Source organism: Oryx dammah, unplaced genomic scaffold (assembly GCF_014754425.2).
Source record: "Oryx dammah isolate SB20612 unplaced genomic scaffold, SCBI_Odam_1.1 HiC_scaffold_11, whole genome shotgun sequence".
Classification (NCBI taxonomy): domain Eukaryota; kingdom Metazoa; phylum Chordata; class Mammalia; order Artiodactyla; family Bovidae; genus Oryx; species Oryx dammah.
In genome coordinates this window covers 48289200-48306396 of record NW_024070195.1, presented here as the reverse complement: position 1 = coordinate 48306396, position 17197 = coordinate 48289200, and positions in this window count along the sequence as shown.

Here is a 17197-nt window from a genome sequence, read left to right as displayed (position 1 = left end):
ACTTCAGTTAATAATAGTGTATTACATGTGAATTTCCTGTTTTTTACAACATGATTTTTCTTTATATTCTCAGAATTGGATTAGAAGTTTTGGAACTATATCAAAATTTTTGACTGAATATAAATTATGAGTCTAGCATTCTATTCATACTAAGTCAAACAAGTGAAGTCAAAATTTCATAAATGTTTTAGCTAGGTAAAAATTCATAATTTTTCTAAAATATACATGCTATATTATACATACAAAAGTTTTCTATACAAAAATATTTCTACTACACTTGATAGAGGCTTGAGAAAGAACATTTTTTAAAAAGATGGAAAAATTGGAAAACATAAATGAAATGGGAGCACTGGCTATGAAATAGAAAAAATGAAACAAATTAGATAAAAGTAAAAGATCATGATACAGTCCAGTTGTCTTTAGACATGACTGTTCATTAGAAACACATCTGGAGCTTTGCAGAAAAATAAAAAAAGCAACATCTGAGCATTTATATTTTTCAAAAACTTCTGAGATAATTCTAATATGCATTTGATTTTAAAAAGTGACTACAGTTTTTTCTACTAAATGATAGTTTTAGTGATACGGAATTCTATTATTTTCTGTTGACCAATCATGATCCTATTATTTTATTAAGCAAAATTCAAAATAGTAGAAGATGCTTATCAATTTTCACAATCAATAGCCAGACAAAAAATGAAACAGCATTACAATTGCAAGCCATACTGGTTAGGATTAACCTAACAATATAAAATTACATACAATTTGGGGGGTTAAGTAGAGTGGTGTGGTAAGTGGAAATGTATGCATGCATGTCTTTTGGTTGGTGCATTTAATCCATTTACATTTAAGGTAATTATCCATATATATGACCCTATTACCATTTTAATTATTTTGGTTTTATTTTCTATAGGTCTTTACCTTCTTTTATGTTTCCTGCTTAGAGAAGTTCCTTTAGCATTTGTTGTAAAATTGGTTTGCATGCTTGCTCAGTCACTTCAGTCGCGTCCAACTCTGCTACCCCATGAACTGTAGCCCACCAGGCTCCTCTGTCCATCGGATTTTCCTGGCAAGAATACCGGAATGGGTTGCCATGCCCTCCTCCAGGGGATCTTCCCAACTCAGGGATCGAACCCGTGTCTACTGCATCTTCTGCATTGCAGGCAGAGTTTTTACCACTGAGCCACTGGGGAAGCCCAAAGCTGGATTAGTAGAACTCAATTCTCTTTACTTTTGCTTGTCTGGAAAGCTTTTGATTTCTCAGTCAAATGTGAATGAGAGTCTTGCTGGGTAGAGTATTCTTGGTTGTAGGTTCTTCCCTTTCATCACTTTAAATATAGCATGCCATTCCCTTCTGGCTTGTAGAGTTTCTGTTGAGAAATCAGCTACTAACCTGATGGGAGTTGCTTTGTATATTATTTGTCATTTTGCCCTTGTTGCTGTTAATATTTTCTTTGTCTTTAATTTTTGTCAGTTTGATTACTATCTGTCTCAATGTGTTCCTCCTTGGGCTTATCGTACCTGGAACTCTGTGATTCCTGGACTTGGTTGACTATTTCCTTTCCCATGTGAGGGAAGTTCTCAGCTATTATCTCTTCAAATATTTCCTCAGGTCCTCTCTCTCTCCTCTTCTTCAAGGACCACTGCAATGCAAATGATGTTGTCTCAGAGGTCTCTGATGCTGAAGTTGAAGCTCCAATACTTCAGTTACCTAACGCAAAGAGCTGACATTTTGTAAAAGACCCTGATGCTGGGACAGACTGAAGGCAGGAGGAGAAGAAGACAACAGAGGATGAGATGGTTGGATGGCATCATGGACTCAATGGGCATGAGTTTGAGCAAACTCCAGGAGCTGGTGAAGGACAGGGAAGCCTGGCATGCTGCAGTTCATTAGGTCACAAAGAGTCAAACATGACTTAGCAACTGAACAACAAGGGGTCTACTTAGGCTGTCTTTATGTTTTTGTTTGTTTGTTTTCATTCTTTTGTCTATATTTTGCTCTGTGGCAATGATTTCCACCATTCTGTCCTCCAGGTCATTTATCCATCCTTCTGCCTCAGTTGTTCTGCTATCAATTCTTTCTAATGCAGTGTTCATCCTGTTTGTTCTTTAGTTCCTCTAGGTCTTTGGTAAACATTTCTTTCTTCTTCATTGTTTTCCTGAGATCATGGATTATGTTCACTATCATTATTCTGATTTCTCTTTCTGGAAGATTGCCTGTCTCCACTTAATTTAGTTGTTTTTCTGGGATTTTATCTTGTCCCTTCATCTGGGACATAACTTTCTGCTTTGTCATCCTGATTAACTTTCTGTAATGTGGTTTTTGTTCTAGCTGCTCTGGGATTGTGGCTCTTCTTGCTTCTTCTGTCTGCCCTCTGTTGGAGGAGGATAAGAGGCTTGTGTAAGCTTCCTGATGGGAGGGATTGGTGGTAGGAAAAACTGGGTCTTTCTCTGGTGGGCGGAGCTGTGTTCAGTAAAGCCTTAATCCAATTGTCTGCTAATGTTTGGGGCTGTACTTCCTCCCTGTTAGTTGTTTAGCCTGAGGAGACAAGCTCTCAGGTCTATGGGCTCTGCAGTAGGGTTAGTGGTGACCTCCAAGAGGTCTTACAGCAAGGTTCCCCTTCCAGGACTGCTTCTGCCAGTGCCCCCATCCCGCAGCAAGCCACTGCTGATCCATATCTCCACAGGAGACCCTCCAACACTGGCAGGCAGGTCTGGTTCAGTCTCCTGTGGGGTCACTGCTCCTTTCCCCTGGGTCTTGGTGCATGCAAGGTTTTGTTTCTGCCTTTCAACAGTGGAGTCTGTTTCCCCTAATCCTGAGGAAGTCCTGTGATCAAATCCCACTGGCCATCAAAGTCAGATTCCCTGGGGATTCCCAGTCCCTTTGTCAGATCTCCAGGCTGAGCAGCCTGACATGGGGCTCAGAACCTTCATGACTGTGGGAGAACTCCTCTGGTACTATTGTTCTCCAGTTTGTGGGTCACCCACCCAGGGAGTTTGAGTTTTGATTTTATTGAGATTGTGCCTCTCCTACCATCCCATTGTAGGTTCTTCCTTGTGTCTGAACATGGGGTATCTTCTTTTTGTGGGTTCCAGTGTCCTCTTGTCAATGGTTGTTCAACAGCTAGTTGCAATTTTCGTGTTCTCACAGGAGGAGGTGAGAGCACATCCTTCTACTCTGCTATCTTGAACCGGAGATTTTAAATTTTTTAAGTGTGGGGTCCATATTGATTTTTAACATCCACACAATTTCACTTTCATTTAAGGAAAGTTGGCATGTAATTAAAGGATGACCATTTCCAGAAAGCTCAGTATAAATTTCAAAAGGAAAAATAATTCTGTGTCTCTTTTCCTAGTCTTTGACTTTTTTTTTTAATTTTACTTTATTTTACTTTACAATACTGTATTGGTTTTGCCATACATCAACATGAATCTGCCACGGATGTACATGAGTTCCCAATCCCGAACCCCCCTCCCACCTCCTGAGTTCAGCTAACAATATTGTGTCTAGAAATGGCAATAGAGAGAATCTTTCCAAAATGAGAGAACTTCTCAGGCTCTGAAAGGTGTTTCCTACAGAATTTGTTATCAGCTTCTGAGGAACATGTTAGACTGCTACCTTGACACTGATTCTGGGATATCGGGCCAAATGAAAAGACCATTCGGTCCCCTGTCCTCAGGTGTTAGCTGAGGACAATTAGAACATCACTGGGAACCCAAATGTGGTCCACAGGAAAGGAAAGGTTCTGCCCTCAGTGTCTACAGGTGATTTCACTCCCTCAAGGATTTGGTAGAGTTTCTGAAATGAGATATATCTATCAACTTTCACCCACATATGTGAAAGGTAGAGAAATACTTTAGTAGCTAAAGCAATATATTATCCATGGAGGTGGGACCAGGAAATTATGTGACATAACATGGCACGTTACATGTCTCAGTCCTCTGCACAAACATTGTATTAAATAAGTAAGATGACGCAGGTCCAACAGAAAATAACTTTATTCTTTTCCCCCACTGCCCATTTAAGCCTGTTCTAAGGGCTTGGTTATTTCCTTTTCTTTCTTTTTTTTTTTTTTTTTTTTATTTTACTTTACTGTCCCTATAAACATGTAAACACTTGAGACAGTCTCATGATTTTTTTAACTAGCCTATAAATTCATGTGTATATATATATATATATATGAATAATATAATTTGATATAATACAAATATTAGTTTGTTGTTGTTGTCTGTTGTGTCTCTTTGTGACCCCATGGGCTGCAGCACCCAAGACTTCCCTGTCCTTCACCATCTCCTGGAATTTGCTCAAACTTGTCCATTGAGTCAGTGATGCCACCCAACCATCTCACCCTCTATCGTCCCCTTCTCCTCCTGCATTCAATCTTTCCCAGCATGAGGGTCTTTCCAGTGAGTCAGCTCTTTGCATCAGGTGGTCAAAGTATTAGAGCTTCAGCTTCAGCATCACTCCTTCCAATGAATATTCAGGGTTGATTTCCTTTAAGATTGACTGGTTTGATCTCTTGCCATCTAAGGGGTTCTCAAGAGTCTTCTCCAACTCCACAGTTCAAAAGCATTAATTCTTAGGTGCTCGGGCTTCTTTATGGTCCATCTCTTATATCCATACATGACTACTGGAAAAGCCACAGCGCTGACTATATGAACTTTTGTTGGGAAAAGTAATGTGTCTGCTTTTTAATACACCATCTAGGTTTGTCATTGCTTTTCTTCCAAGGAGCAAGCATCTTTTAATTTCATGGCTGCAGTCACCATTTGTAGTGATTTTGGAGCCCAAGCCACTGTTTCCATTGCTTCCCCATCTATTTGCCATGAAGTTATGGAACCAGATGCCATGATCTTAGTTTTTTGAATGTTGCGTTTTAAGCCAGTTTTTCACTCTCCTCTTTCACCTTCATCAAGAGACTCTTTAGTTCCTCTTCACTTTCTGCCATAAGGATGGTGTCATCTGTATATCTCAGGTTATTGATATATCTCCTGGCAAACTTGATTGCAGCTTGTGATTCATCCAGCCCCACATTTCGCATAATGTACTCTGCATAGAAGTTAAATAAGGAGGGTGACAATATACAGTACTCATCTTCCAACTTGGAACCAGTCCATTGTTCCATGTCTGGTCCTAACTGTTGCTTCTTGACCTGCATAGACGTTTCTCAGGAGGCAGGTAAGGTGGTCTGGTATTCCCATCCCTTTAAGAATTTCCCACAATTTGTTGTGATCCACATAGTCAAAGGCTTTATGCAAGCTTGTATGTGTACCCCCTAAGGAGAAGAAACTTATGACTTCATTTAGAGTTAAAGCTTTTCTCCTCCTGTGTCTCTGACACTAGCAGCTATTTGTCCTGCTTGGTGCTTGCAGCTGCATTGGGAAGGGAGATATTGTGTCACCATCTCTGTCACTTCTCTTCCTCCCAACTACCCTCTCTGCCTCCTCTGGGTCACGGTACTGTTCGCATCGTTCTGTCTGGCTGGGCAGATGTTGAGATCTAGGGTTTTCACTCATAGCATATTTTGTAGATTTTCTGAAGCCATTTGCACCCCACCATCCCTGAGTCTCTCACTTGAAGTTCCTTCAGCTCCTCGCTGGCCCTTCAGCCTCTATGCAATTGAGGGGACACACTTCAGCCTCCTGCACTCACAAGTCTCTTGGGCAAAATCCAAGATATCCCACTTCTGACTCTTCCATATTGACCTCATCCAGCCCAAGGCAATCACTCCTGCATCCTTAGCTGAGCAAACTCTGGATAAGTGAGTACAGGGGGCTGGTCAGTTACACTCCCAGTCACTGTACCTCCACCTCCCTCTGCAGTCATTGCCAGATGGCCCAGTGGACACTTTTCAGGACCAAGCAGACATCATCTGCCAGAGAAGACTATCTTCTCCTCGGGGCCCACTGACCACACTATGCCTGCCTCCTGCCCCGCTTCTCCAGGGGAAGGCAGACCAAACTATGAAAGCCCTCCCCAAACATCATCTTTAAGACTCCAACTTCACCCGTCCCCACCCAGTAAGGGAGAGGAGTCAGCGGCTGCCTGGTGAGTTTTGGAGACCTCCTCAGGAGTCTGTCACAGTGGTTGAGTATCTCCCTCTCAGATGTGGAGACACTTGGGGCTGCAGCTGAAAGTCACATTGAGATGATTTTATTTCAAACTGTGCTTCTTTCAAACTGGGAACGCAGACCACTCGGATCATCTGTTCTCCATGGGAAACACCCTGTGAAAGGACTTTCGAGTCTCTTTAGAGTTTTCAGGTATCTGCAACCATCGTGATATTTGAAATTCCTCTTTAAGGTAGAAAGGATGGGTACTAATTGAGGCCCCCAAAGAAGTAACTTTTTCAAAGTTCTGGAAAGTTCCTCTGACACAAATCCAGCATCCAAGCACGAGCTGAGAAAATTCTGAAGTGAAATCACCTGGCCAAACGGAATCTAAGGCCCAGTTACTGGAAAAGACATTGCCCACCTATCTACCAAACCATGGAGAGTTGGAAAATAAGCACCTCCCTGATCTAGGGAGTCCTATTGGAATGTCTAGGTGCATGTGTTTTGGAAAATCTCCAGTTGATACTGTTTCCAAAGTACACCCTGTCTTCTGCTGCCCTCTAACTTTGATCCTCTATACCTCCCCTTCCCCATAGCCTTCTCAAGAAGCCCCACCCTAACAAGGCTGAGAAAAACGGTGCCAGCAAATTAAGACAGTTGAAAAAACACCTGTTGCTGAGATAAAACAGTGTTCACAACTCAGAAACAACTACTTGTTTGGACACAGAGCCCACTCACCTGATAATCTCTCAGCCTTGTCCATTGATTAGGGTGGAGGATGATCAGAGAATGAAGAACAGGAACAATCAAAGTCGAAGTCCATACTGTGGCTATTTGTCATGATATATTTACCTATCAGGCTTTTTTCCTCATTTCTTAAAGAAGTATAGTTGATTTACAATGCTATATTAGCTTCATGTGTGCAGCATGGTGATTCAGTATTTTTATGGATTATACTCCATGTAAGGTTACTACAAAATGTTGGCTATATTCCCTGTGTTGTATATTGAATTCTCCTATCTTGTTTATTTTATATCTTGCAGTTTGTATCGCTTAACCCCCCTCTATCTTGCCCCTCTACCCCACTTCTTCCCTGTGGGACCACTAGTCTCTTCCTGGTAACGGTGAACCCACTTCTCTTTTGTTATAGTCATTCATTTGTTGTAATTTTTAGACAATGTGAAAATTTACAGTAGTTTTCTTTTTCTGTCTGACATTTCACTAACCATGATAACCTCCAGGTCCATCTATGTTGCTGAAAATGGCAAATTTTCATTTTGGGGGCTAATATTTCATATTTTACATATATATGCCATATCTTTGGGCATTTATTTATCAATGTACACTGAGTTTGCTTCCATGTCTTGGCTTTTGTAAACAATGCTGTTATGAACATTGAGGTACACACAGTTTTTTTGAATAGATATTTTCATTTCTTTGGATATATACCCAAGAGTGTGATTGCTGGATCATATGTTAACTCTTTTTTAAATTTTTTTGAAGAACCTCCACACTGTTCTCCACCAATTTACATTCCCACCAACAATGCAGACATTTCTGCATCCTCAACAATACTTGTTACTTGTGGTCTTTTTGGTAATAGTCATTGTGACAAATGTGAGGCTATATCTTCTTGTGATTTTGATTTGCATTTCCCTAATAATTAGTGGTGATGAGAAACTTTTCATGTGCTTCTTGGTCATTTGTATCTTCTTTAGAAAAGTGTCTATTCTTGTCTACTGCCCATTTTTTTATTTTGGGTGCTTTTTTTTTATATTGATTTGTATTTTGGATATTAATCCCTTATCAGATGTATCTCTTGAAAATATTTTCTTTCGTTCAGTAGGTTATCTTTTTGTTTTGTTGATGATTTCTTTCACTGTGAAAAATCTTTTAAGTTTAATTAGATCACACTTCTTTATTATTGCTTTTTTTTCCCATGCTTGAGGAGACAGATACAAAGAATATTGCTGACATGTCAAAGAGTATACTGCCTATGTTTTCTTCTTGGAGTTTTATGGTTTTCAGTGTTTTGTCCATCTTTATTGTGTTTTTTTGTATAGCATGTGAGCAAATGCTCAAATTTCATTCTTTCACGTGTAGCTGTCCAGTTTCCCCAAAACCAATTATTGAAGAGACTGTCTTTTCCCCATTGTATATTCTTGCCTCCTTTGCCATAGATTAATTGGCTGTAGATGCATGGGTTTACTTCTAGGCTTTTTATACTGTTCCACTGATCTATATGACTACCAAGCAATTCTTAAAGTATTATGTAAACTAAGTCAAAGATAAAGACACTTGTCAGTGACCTGTGGCCTTTCTCGTCCTTATATTTAAACTTTTTCTGTTTTTTTCTTTCAATTTTTCCTGTCAAGTTATAGCATTAAAAATATAGAAGAAATCAAACTAAGAAATAATTTTGATGTAAACAATCTTATTTGACTTAAGACTTCTTTAACACAAAACACAAGTCCATCAGGATATTCAGAACACATGTTCATTAGAGCAGAACACCCAGAGAAAGAAGAAAGGGTAATTTTCAAGCTTTATGTGTGTGTAGTAGAGAGTACATCAAATTCTAGAAGAAAAAAGGTAAATGGGAATGATGTCCATGATTCTGCATGTAAATATAGAAATACATGAGAATGTAGTACCCGGAAAGGGGATGCTGCACTAAAAAAAAAGTAAAATATGTGCCACTGACTTTGGGGAGCCCCTTGGTGACAGTTTGAAGGAGAGGAAGGTGCTTAAGGTATAGTGGGGGAAAGTCTGGCAAGGTCAACACCTGTGTTCCTGTGGGAAATAGAAAGTGTACCTAAAGAAATCAGATCTGGCAGGAAGAATTTGGAAGCTGCCAATTTGCTTCTAGTTTCTTATGTCAACATATTAGAGAAGAGAGATAAACTTTTAACAGAATTATTACATTTTAAAGCAAAATTTAGAGGAAATATGAGAAATCCAGGACTTGCTAGGTTTGAAAATAAAAATTTGCATCCCTAGTCTCTCCCAGCAAAATATTCCCAAGGAAATAGATTTAAGATGAAGATCAAACCCAGGGTGCCATCGGCAAAACATGACTTCAGGCTGAAGATTTCTAGGCATGGCTGCAAGACCACTTGTTAAGTCCTCAGAAGTATTTAAGAGTATGCCTAGAGGAACTTCTAAGAATCTTAATGGTTCACTAAATAGAGCTTCTCAGTTAAGCAACAGGGCTTTTTCAAATCTTATGGGCATTGTCCTCTAGTGTTCTTAGAGAAGGTCTCAGGAAAGAAAATTTTGGTATGGTTTTGGTCTAAATAAGTTTATTATAAATTGATACATAGGAAAATTTAAAAGTTTATGAAGGAATGTTACCTTCTTGGACTTAAAAGAATAGAAACCACCCAAAAGGAAAAAAACATCTTTGGATCCCAGCCTTCTACGGACAGGAAGTAGTTTGAGATATTCCAGGCTTGCCGGCCATGAGGGCTCGGGCACAGCTGTTCCACTCTGCCACAGTAGCATGAAAGCTGCCAGAGCGGACCATGAACAGATTAACAGATGGGGCTATGTGCCAATAGAACCTGATTTGTGAGGATAGCAGCTGACCAAAATTTGCCAACCTGTGATGTAAAGGAATGAGATTTTGTGATCTTAGATAGGAATATTTCTCATATGAAAGGAGTGTAATTAATGTGTGGCCCAAGGGTAGACTAAGGCAGACTAAAGATGGCCACAAGATCTTTGCTAAGTCCTGCTGAGACTCCAAGCAGACTCTGCTTTGATAGGAGAAGTGAGGTGCATTCCCTCACCCCTTACACTGGTGCCTCCACTCCTACTTCTGGGAACTTGCTCTTGGAGTAACATTCTAGTTACCCACTGCAGAGCCCAGGGGAGACCCTAGGCTGTCTGGTGAGGGAGAAGGATCCCAACTCCTGGAATGTGTGAAATGAATTGAATGTGTGAAACGAAATGAATGAGTGAAGGTGGCTTGGACCCTAAAGACAAAGCTGGTTCTATGCTACCACGTGACATCACCAACACTACAGGGAAGAACCACCCAGCCAAAATCTACCCAAATTCCCACCCACAAAGTCATGAGAGATGATAAAGCACTTGTTTTCAAGCCACAAATTTATGGAGGGGGGGGCAGTTCCTGTTTTTGTCATAAAGCAATAGGCAGAACACACACGTGCCAATATTAGAAATAGTTTAAGGAGTATGGGGATTTAAGTTTTTCTTTTACTCTTAAATTTCAAGATTTATTCTATTTTTAGTTTTTAAAACTAAGCCTGGTAGTTCTTCCCCTGACCAGGAAACACACACACACAATTGAGAGGCAAATCTGAATAAAAATAAAAAGGAAAGACATGCCCCTTAGGAGAGAATAGCTATCTCTCTGCCCTGATAGAAAGAACCTGCAGGAGGGCTGACAAGGAGCTCTGCTAGGGCGTAGGGAAAGGTGATTAGGATTGGGCTGTGAAGGTTGAAAATGGAGGGAAAGAAGCAGGTAGTACTAAATATTACCTAAGAATAGGTGCTGCTCCTCTCATCTTCTGTATTTCCATTCATAGAGAGGTAAGTAAGAATTTCATCATAAGAACTGCACCCAAAGCAGCAAGACTCTATCTCCATTTTTCTGCTTCCATTCTCAGTTTCTGGCAAGGAATCAGTGAATAGAAGAACAGGAACATTTCTGCATTCCATCAAACTAATGGGGACAATATTTATGTTTGGGGGCTTTTTCAAACTGAATTACTTTAACGGTCTTTAAACACTGGTGTTGGTGGTGTTTCAGTCACTAAGTCATGTACGCCTCTTGTGACCCCATGGACTACAGCCTGCCAGGCTCCTCTGTCCATGGGATTTTCCAGCCAAGAATACTGGAGTGGGTCGCCATTGCCTCCTCCACTTTAAAAACTGGAGTGTCCTGAAAAGTAGGCACTCTTTGATCTAGCACCACCCCCACTTAGCCTTTGTTTTCAAATGGACGCCAAACTGGAATTGTTACAGAAAGGGGGAGACCCCTTCCAAGACCTGAGACTGGGCTCTTGTACAACACTTTGAGATGAATTATCTGATGAGACACACGTACTGACACAGCGAGAGACTTTGTTGGGAAGGGTGCCTGGGCAGAGAGCAGCAGGGTAAGGAGTCTAGGAGAGAGACTGTGCTGCATGGCTCATCGTCCTGCGTTTTGTGGTGGTGGGATTAGATTCCATGTTGTCTCCAGCCAATTACTCTGACTCAGGGTCCCTATTTGTGGCCTGTGCATCACTCAGCCAAGATGCATTCCAGTGAGGATGATTCTGGGAGGTTTGTAGGACATATATACTGGCATCTCCTTTCTCCTTTTGACCTTTCCTGAATTCTGGTTGGTGGTAGCTTGTTAGTTTCACATTCCTTTCCAGGACCTCCTGTTGCAAGATAACTCAGGTAAGGGGTTACTATCAGGCCTGGCCAGGGTGGACAGTTTTGGTCAATGGTTTCCCTAACAACATCTCCCTGAGAGACTTCATACTCAAGATACTTCTCGGGAATTGGGGTGGAGGTCTCTTTCTTCTATCACTACTTCCTGCTGAGAGTGGGCATAGTCTGCCTAGTGGAGTAGAAGTCTCTCTGCACCTGATCTAAACTGAGTTTTATTCTGTGGCTGAAACAGCGTTTACCTTCATATTAACAACAATTTAGCCTGAAACTGATGGACTCTGTTGGAGATGAAACAGACAAGGGCCAAACAGGAAGCCTAACAGAATGATCATCACTGGGTCCAGAAAAGGAAACCCAAATTTGAAGTGAGGGCCACAAGATAACTGTATTTCTTCTGATTGGTTGGTGCTGAGGTAACAAGGTGGTGCTCCAGGAACCTTGCACTCAGCCTGAAGTTACCATCCTCAACTAGGTTGGGGACCCCAGTTCTGCAGAAGAACTTAAAGACACTGTTAAGCATATTCCTTGAGTAGGAACCAAGACCTTGTCCCAAGGCTGTACCACCAATTGACTGTTCCTCCCCTGTTTTCATTTCCTCCCTTCTAGGATCACCAATTGTTTGAATCTGCCCTTTGGAACTCAGAGAAGGTCAAGGAGGCTGATTGAGGCCTATATCCTACAAACAAGAAACAGGGGACACAAATAACTTGTACTACAAAGTCCCACAGAATCATTCTGTTTTGATTTTAGGAACTGGGCAACAACAGCTCTTCCTAATAAAATGGGGCATAGTTCTGCCTCAATTTGAAGAAAAGACACTGAATTGCAAATATTTCCAAATCCCAAGTCCTGGATCTGAGTAATTAGAATCTGAGTAATTAGAATCTCAATCCCTTGGTCTGCCATTTTCATGTAACAGACCTAATTAGAAGCAGTTAGAGGAGTGACAACTGGAATTTTAATAGATGAAATAATCTCATTCCCTGAGGAATTCAAAATAAGCCTGAAATCCAGTCTGGATCTTGCACCTTGGGGAGACGTGTAGCCAGGTAGCCAGTTCTTTACTTTCATCTAAGTCGGTTTTAACTTTTAATGTAGTATTAACACAAAGGCAACAGGTTATGTCTATTCTTTCCATTAATGTATGATCTAAAGCAATGCCATTGTCTAAAAATGTTCCAGTTACAAGAAGAGACCTTTAAAAAGTAAAGTTCCAGCAGCTGGCAGACATTGTTTTGAGAATGGCTGGTGGCAGTTAAGTCTGACACAGCTCAGAAAATTCAAGTTCTTAGCAATATAAGAACTTGTCTGAAATCACCCCCATAGTGTCACTTAGTTATTTCTTTGGATGTCTGAACCACAGCTGCTCCATTTCACTTTTAATTGTAATTTTTCTCCTTAATAACCAAAGCAGATGTCACTGGTAATAATTTAATGCTTTTCTCGATATGAAAAGATGCAAGAATTTGGGCTCATAAAGTCTTTTCCTGAAAGTATCTATCTGAAGGTTTGTTCTGCCATTTTTTACCCAGAGGACAAAGTGTCTCATTCTTGATTTCCACCCTGAACTTCTTTCAGTGGCGGCAGTAGCTGTTAACTTAATCCTAGCAGAGGCAGATGGCAAGTGCTAATTTTCAGCTGGCAGGACCTATTCAGGGTCATAAATTTGACCATGACTTGGGGGCATTTAATGACAATTTCATTCCATGGTGCTAGAAACACTCATTTCCAGGTCCGGCAAAGATTTCACTGATAGGCCACTCAATGTGCTGCTACTGGATGGCTAGCCCTTATTAACAGTAGTCAAAAGTCTCTGGACCACCTATCTTACTAGTCTCTTATGGTCTAAGAAAATATTCCCCCTTATTGTTTCTTCCCATATCTAGAGTTACACTATTAGAATCACTGACTTAACATGGAAAAACTGACTGGTTCCAAATTGGGAAAGGAGTATGTCAAAGCTGTATATTGTCCCCCTACTTGTTTAGCTTATATGGAGAATACATCATGAGAAAATCGGGCTGGATGAAGCACAAGCTGGAATCAAGATTTGCCAGGAGAAATATCAATAACCTCAGATACTCAGATGACACCACCCTTATGGCAGAAAGCAAAGAGGAACTAAAGAAACTCTGATGAAAGTGAAAGAGAGTGAAAAAGTTGACTTAAAGCTCAACATTCAGAAAACTAAGATCATGGCATCCGGTTCCACCACTTCATGGCGAATAGATGGGGAAACAATGAGAACAGTGACAGACTTTATTTTGGGGCTCCAAAGTCACTGTAGATGGTGACTGCAGCCATAAAATTAAATGACACTTGCTCCTTGGAAGAAAAGTGATGACCAACCTAGACAGCGTATTAAAAAGCAGAGACATTGCTTTGCCAACAAAGGTCCATCTAGTCAAACTATGAATTTCCAGTAGTCATGTATGAATGTGAGAGTTGGACCATAAAGAAAGTTGAGTGGGGAAGAATTGGTGCTTTTGACCTGTGGTGTTGGAGATGACTCTTGAGAGTCCCTTGGACTGCAGAGATCAAACCAGTCCATCCTAAAGGAAATCACTGAGTATTCGTTGGAAGGACTGATGCTGAAGCTGAAGTTCCAATACTTCGGCCACTTGATGCAAAGAGTTGATTCATTTGAAAAGACCCTGGGAAAGGTTGAAGGCAGGCAGAGAAAGGGCAGAGGATGAGATGGTTGGATGGCATCACTGACTCGATGGACTTGAGTTTGAGGAAGCTCCAGGAGTTGGTGATGGACAGGAAAGCCTGGCGTGCTGCAGTTCATGGGGTCAAAAAGAGTCAGACATGCCTGAGGGACTGAGCTGAATGGAAGAAGTAAGCAATTATTAATTGTCTTTTACATTAGCATTCTGTGGGTTGGTGAACCTATATACCAGCAAACATTTGTTTACTTATAGAGGACATTACAGGGTGGTACCAAACATGTTCATGTACAGTCCGAAATAGCTCTAGTTTCTCTGTTCAGTAATTGACGTTTCAGTGTCTTATTTTATTTGGGAATGATCCAGCTATTCAACAAGCTTCCATCATTTAGGTTAATTAAATACAACTCTAAAATTTCACATTACAAAATATCTGTAGAGATCATCCTCAAGTAGAGATTCCTAAAACATAATTATTCTTAAAAAGTTCATCCAAAAAGCTTTTTTCACTTGCATTTAATATATTTACAAAAATTTCATCATACCAGGTTATTTTTCTTGCTGACAAATTTGCAACTGACACAATAATGTGTTATTTGACTTCTATTAAACCTAGGTACAATAAAGGTATTATATTTAGTATTGGTGACATTATAGATCTATCTCTATTAATTAAACAACAAAGTTAAACATTAATACCAGGTATTAATTTAATATTGAATATTTTCCAGTTCACGTGAACCTGAAATTATTCTGGCCAATTATCTTCTTTTTTTTTTTTTTAAGAATTTATATAAGCCCTTAATTTCCTTGAATCCAATTAAGTAGAGTTCACTTACAAATTAATTTTGATAAAACCATTCAAAGGTAAAAACAAAGATAATGTACACATAAACATATAGAGAAATACAACCAGAGATCTTACAGGCCTCTTTTATAAACTTAGTTATGAGTCAGGTATTATAATATAAAACTTGCTAGTTTATAAATAACAGTTGGAATAGGTAAATTTTTAAAGTTCCTTACCCATTTTTCCCCTCAGTCTCAGAAATTAAAGATAGTCTAGACAAGTGATCCTGTGATCCCTGTTCTTAAGGAACAAGGAGAGAAAATCAACTTTTCCTAATAGTACTTATTCCCTCAGGGTCAGAATTCTGAGAAGAAATTTTATCAAGCTTTCTTTTACTAACTTTGTATGCAAAAAGAACCAGTTTTGGAATTTTTAATAGTTTTACCTAAGCCAAATTTCTCTGGAATCTATACAAGATAGTGGCCACACAGTGTTAAAATAAAATATCAACTCTTTCTTAGTTATAGATCCATAGCCAAAATCTTTCCAGTTAGACAGAATTTGCCCAAGAAGTCTTCCAGTGGAACAGAACCAGAATTTCCCACTTCACAAGGCAAAATGATTGTCACAAATCACAACACAGAACACAAAGTGTAAAACACAAATAGGCAAGGTTGTTCTAATCAGACACTCCCTTAAATACAAAAGTTCAGTCTCTCAGAAATTCTCCTCCAGAGACAAAAAAAAAAACCTTCAGATCCTAGTATTGACAGAACAGACAGGAATATCTTGGGTCTTCAAAGATTGCAAATGGAAGGAAAAGACCAAATTAAAAGAAGAGGGGAATAGGGGGACTTATGGACCTCTCCTGCCAGCTGCAGAAGCTCAGGCACTATGGAACTTTTTCCTGGGCTTCCAGGAAAGGAGAATAGGAACTCAGCCTTATTCAAATACCAGGCCAGAATTTGAGTTCTCTGCCCACTGGAGGTGATCAGGCTCCAACCCTCAGATCAGGCTGAGGCCCTTCAACCAGAATTTGTGTCTAGGATTAGGACAAAAGAAAAATGGTAGGATAGGAGGGATTGAAAAAAGGAGTTGTTGCTGTTCAGTCACTAAGTCATGTCCAACTCTTTGCAACCTCATGGACTACAGCATACCAGGCTTCCCTGTCCTTCACTATATCCCAGAGTTCACTCAAACTCATGTCCACTGACTTAATGATGCCATCCAATCATCTCATCCTCTGTCACCCCTTCTCCTGCTGCCCTCAGTCTTTCCCAGCGTCAGGGTCTTTTCCAATGAGTAAGCTCTTCCTGTGGTCATGTATGGATGTGAGAGTTGGACTGTGAAGAAGGCTGAGCGCCGAAGAATTGATGCTTTTGAACTGTGGTGTTGGAGAAGACTCTTGAGAGTCCCTTGGACTGCAAGGAGATCCAACCAGTCCATTCTGAAGGAGATCAACCCTGGGATTTCTTTGGAAGGAATGATGCTAAAGCTGAAACTCCAGTACTTTGGCCACCTCATGCGAAGAGTTGACTCATTGGAAAAGACTCTGATACTGGGAGGGATTGGGGGCAGGAGGAGAGGGGGATGACTGAGGATGAGATGGCTAGATGGCATCACGGACTCGATGGACGTGAGTCTGAGTGAACTCCAGGAGATGGTGATGAACAGGGAGGCCTGGCGTGCTGCGATTCATGGGGTCGCAAAGAGTCGGACACGACTGAGTGACTGAACTGAACTGAACTGAAGCTCTTCACACCAGGTGGCCAAACATTGGAACTTCAGCTTCAACGTCATTTCTTCCAAAGAACATTCAGGGTTGATTTCCTTTAGGATTGACTCCTTTGATCTCTTGCTATGTAAGAGATTCTCAAGAGTCTTCTCAACACCACAGTTCAAAAAGCATCAATTCTTTGGTGTTCAGCCTTCCTTATGGTCCAACTCTCACATCCATACTGGAAAAGCCAAAACCATAGCTTTGACTATATAGACCTTTGTCGGCAAAATGATGTCCTACTTTTTTTTTTTTTCTTTTTTGTCATAGCTTTTCTTCCAAGGAGCAAGCTTGTTTTAATTGCATGGCTACAGTCACCATCCACAGTAATTTTGGATCCCAAGAAAAGAGAGTCTGGCACTGATCCCATTTTTTGCCCATTAATTTGCCATGAAGAGATAGGACTGGATGCCATGATCTTAGTTTCTTTGAATGCTGAGTTTTCAGCCAGCTTTTTTCAGTCTCCTCTTCACCTTCATCAAGATGTTCTTTAGTTCT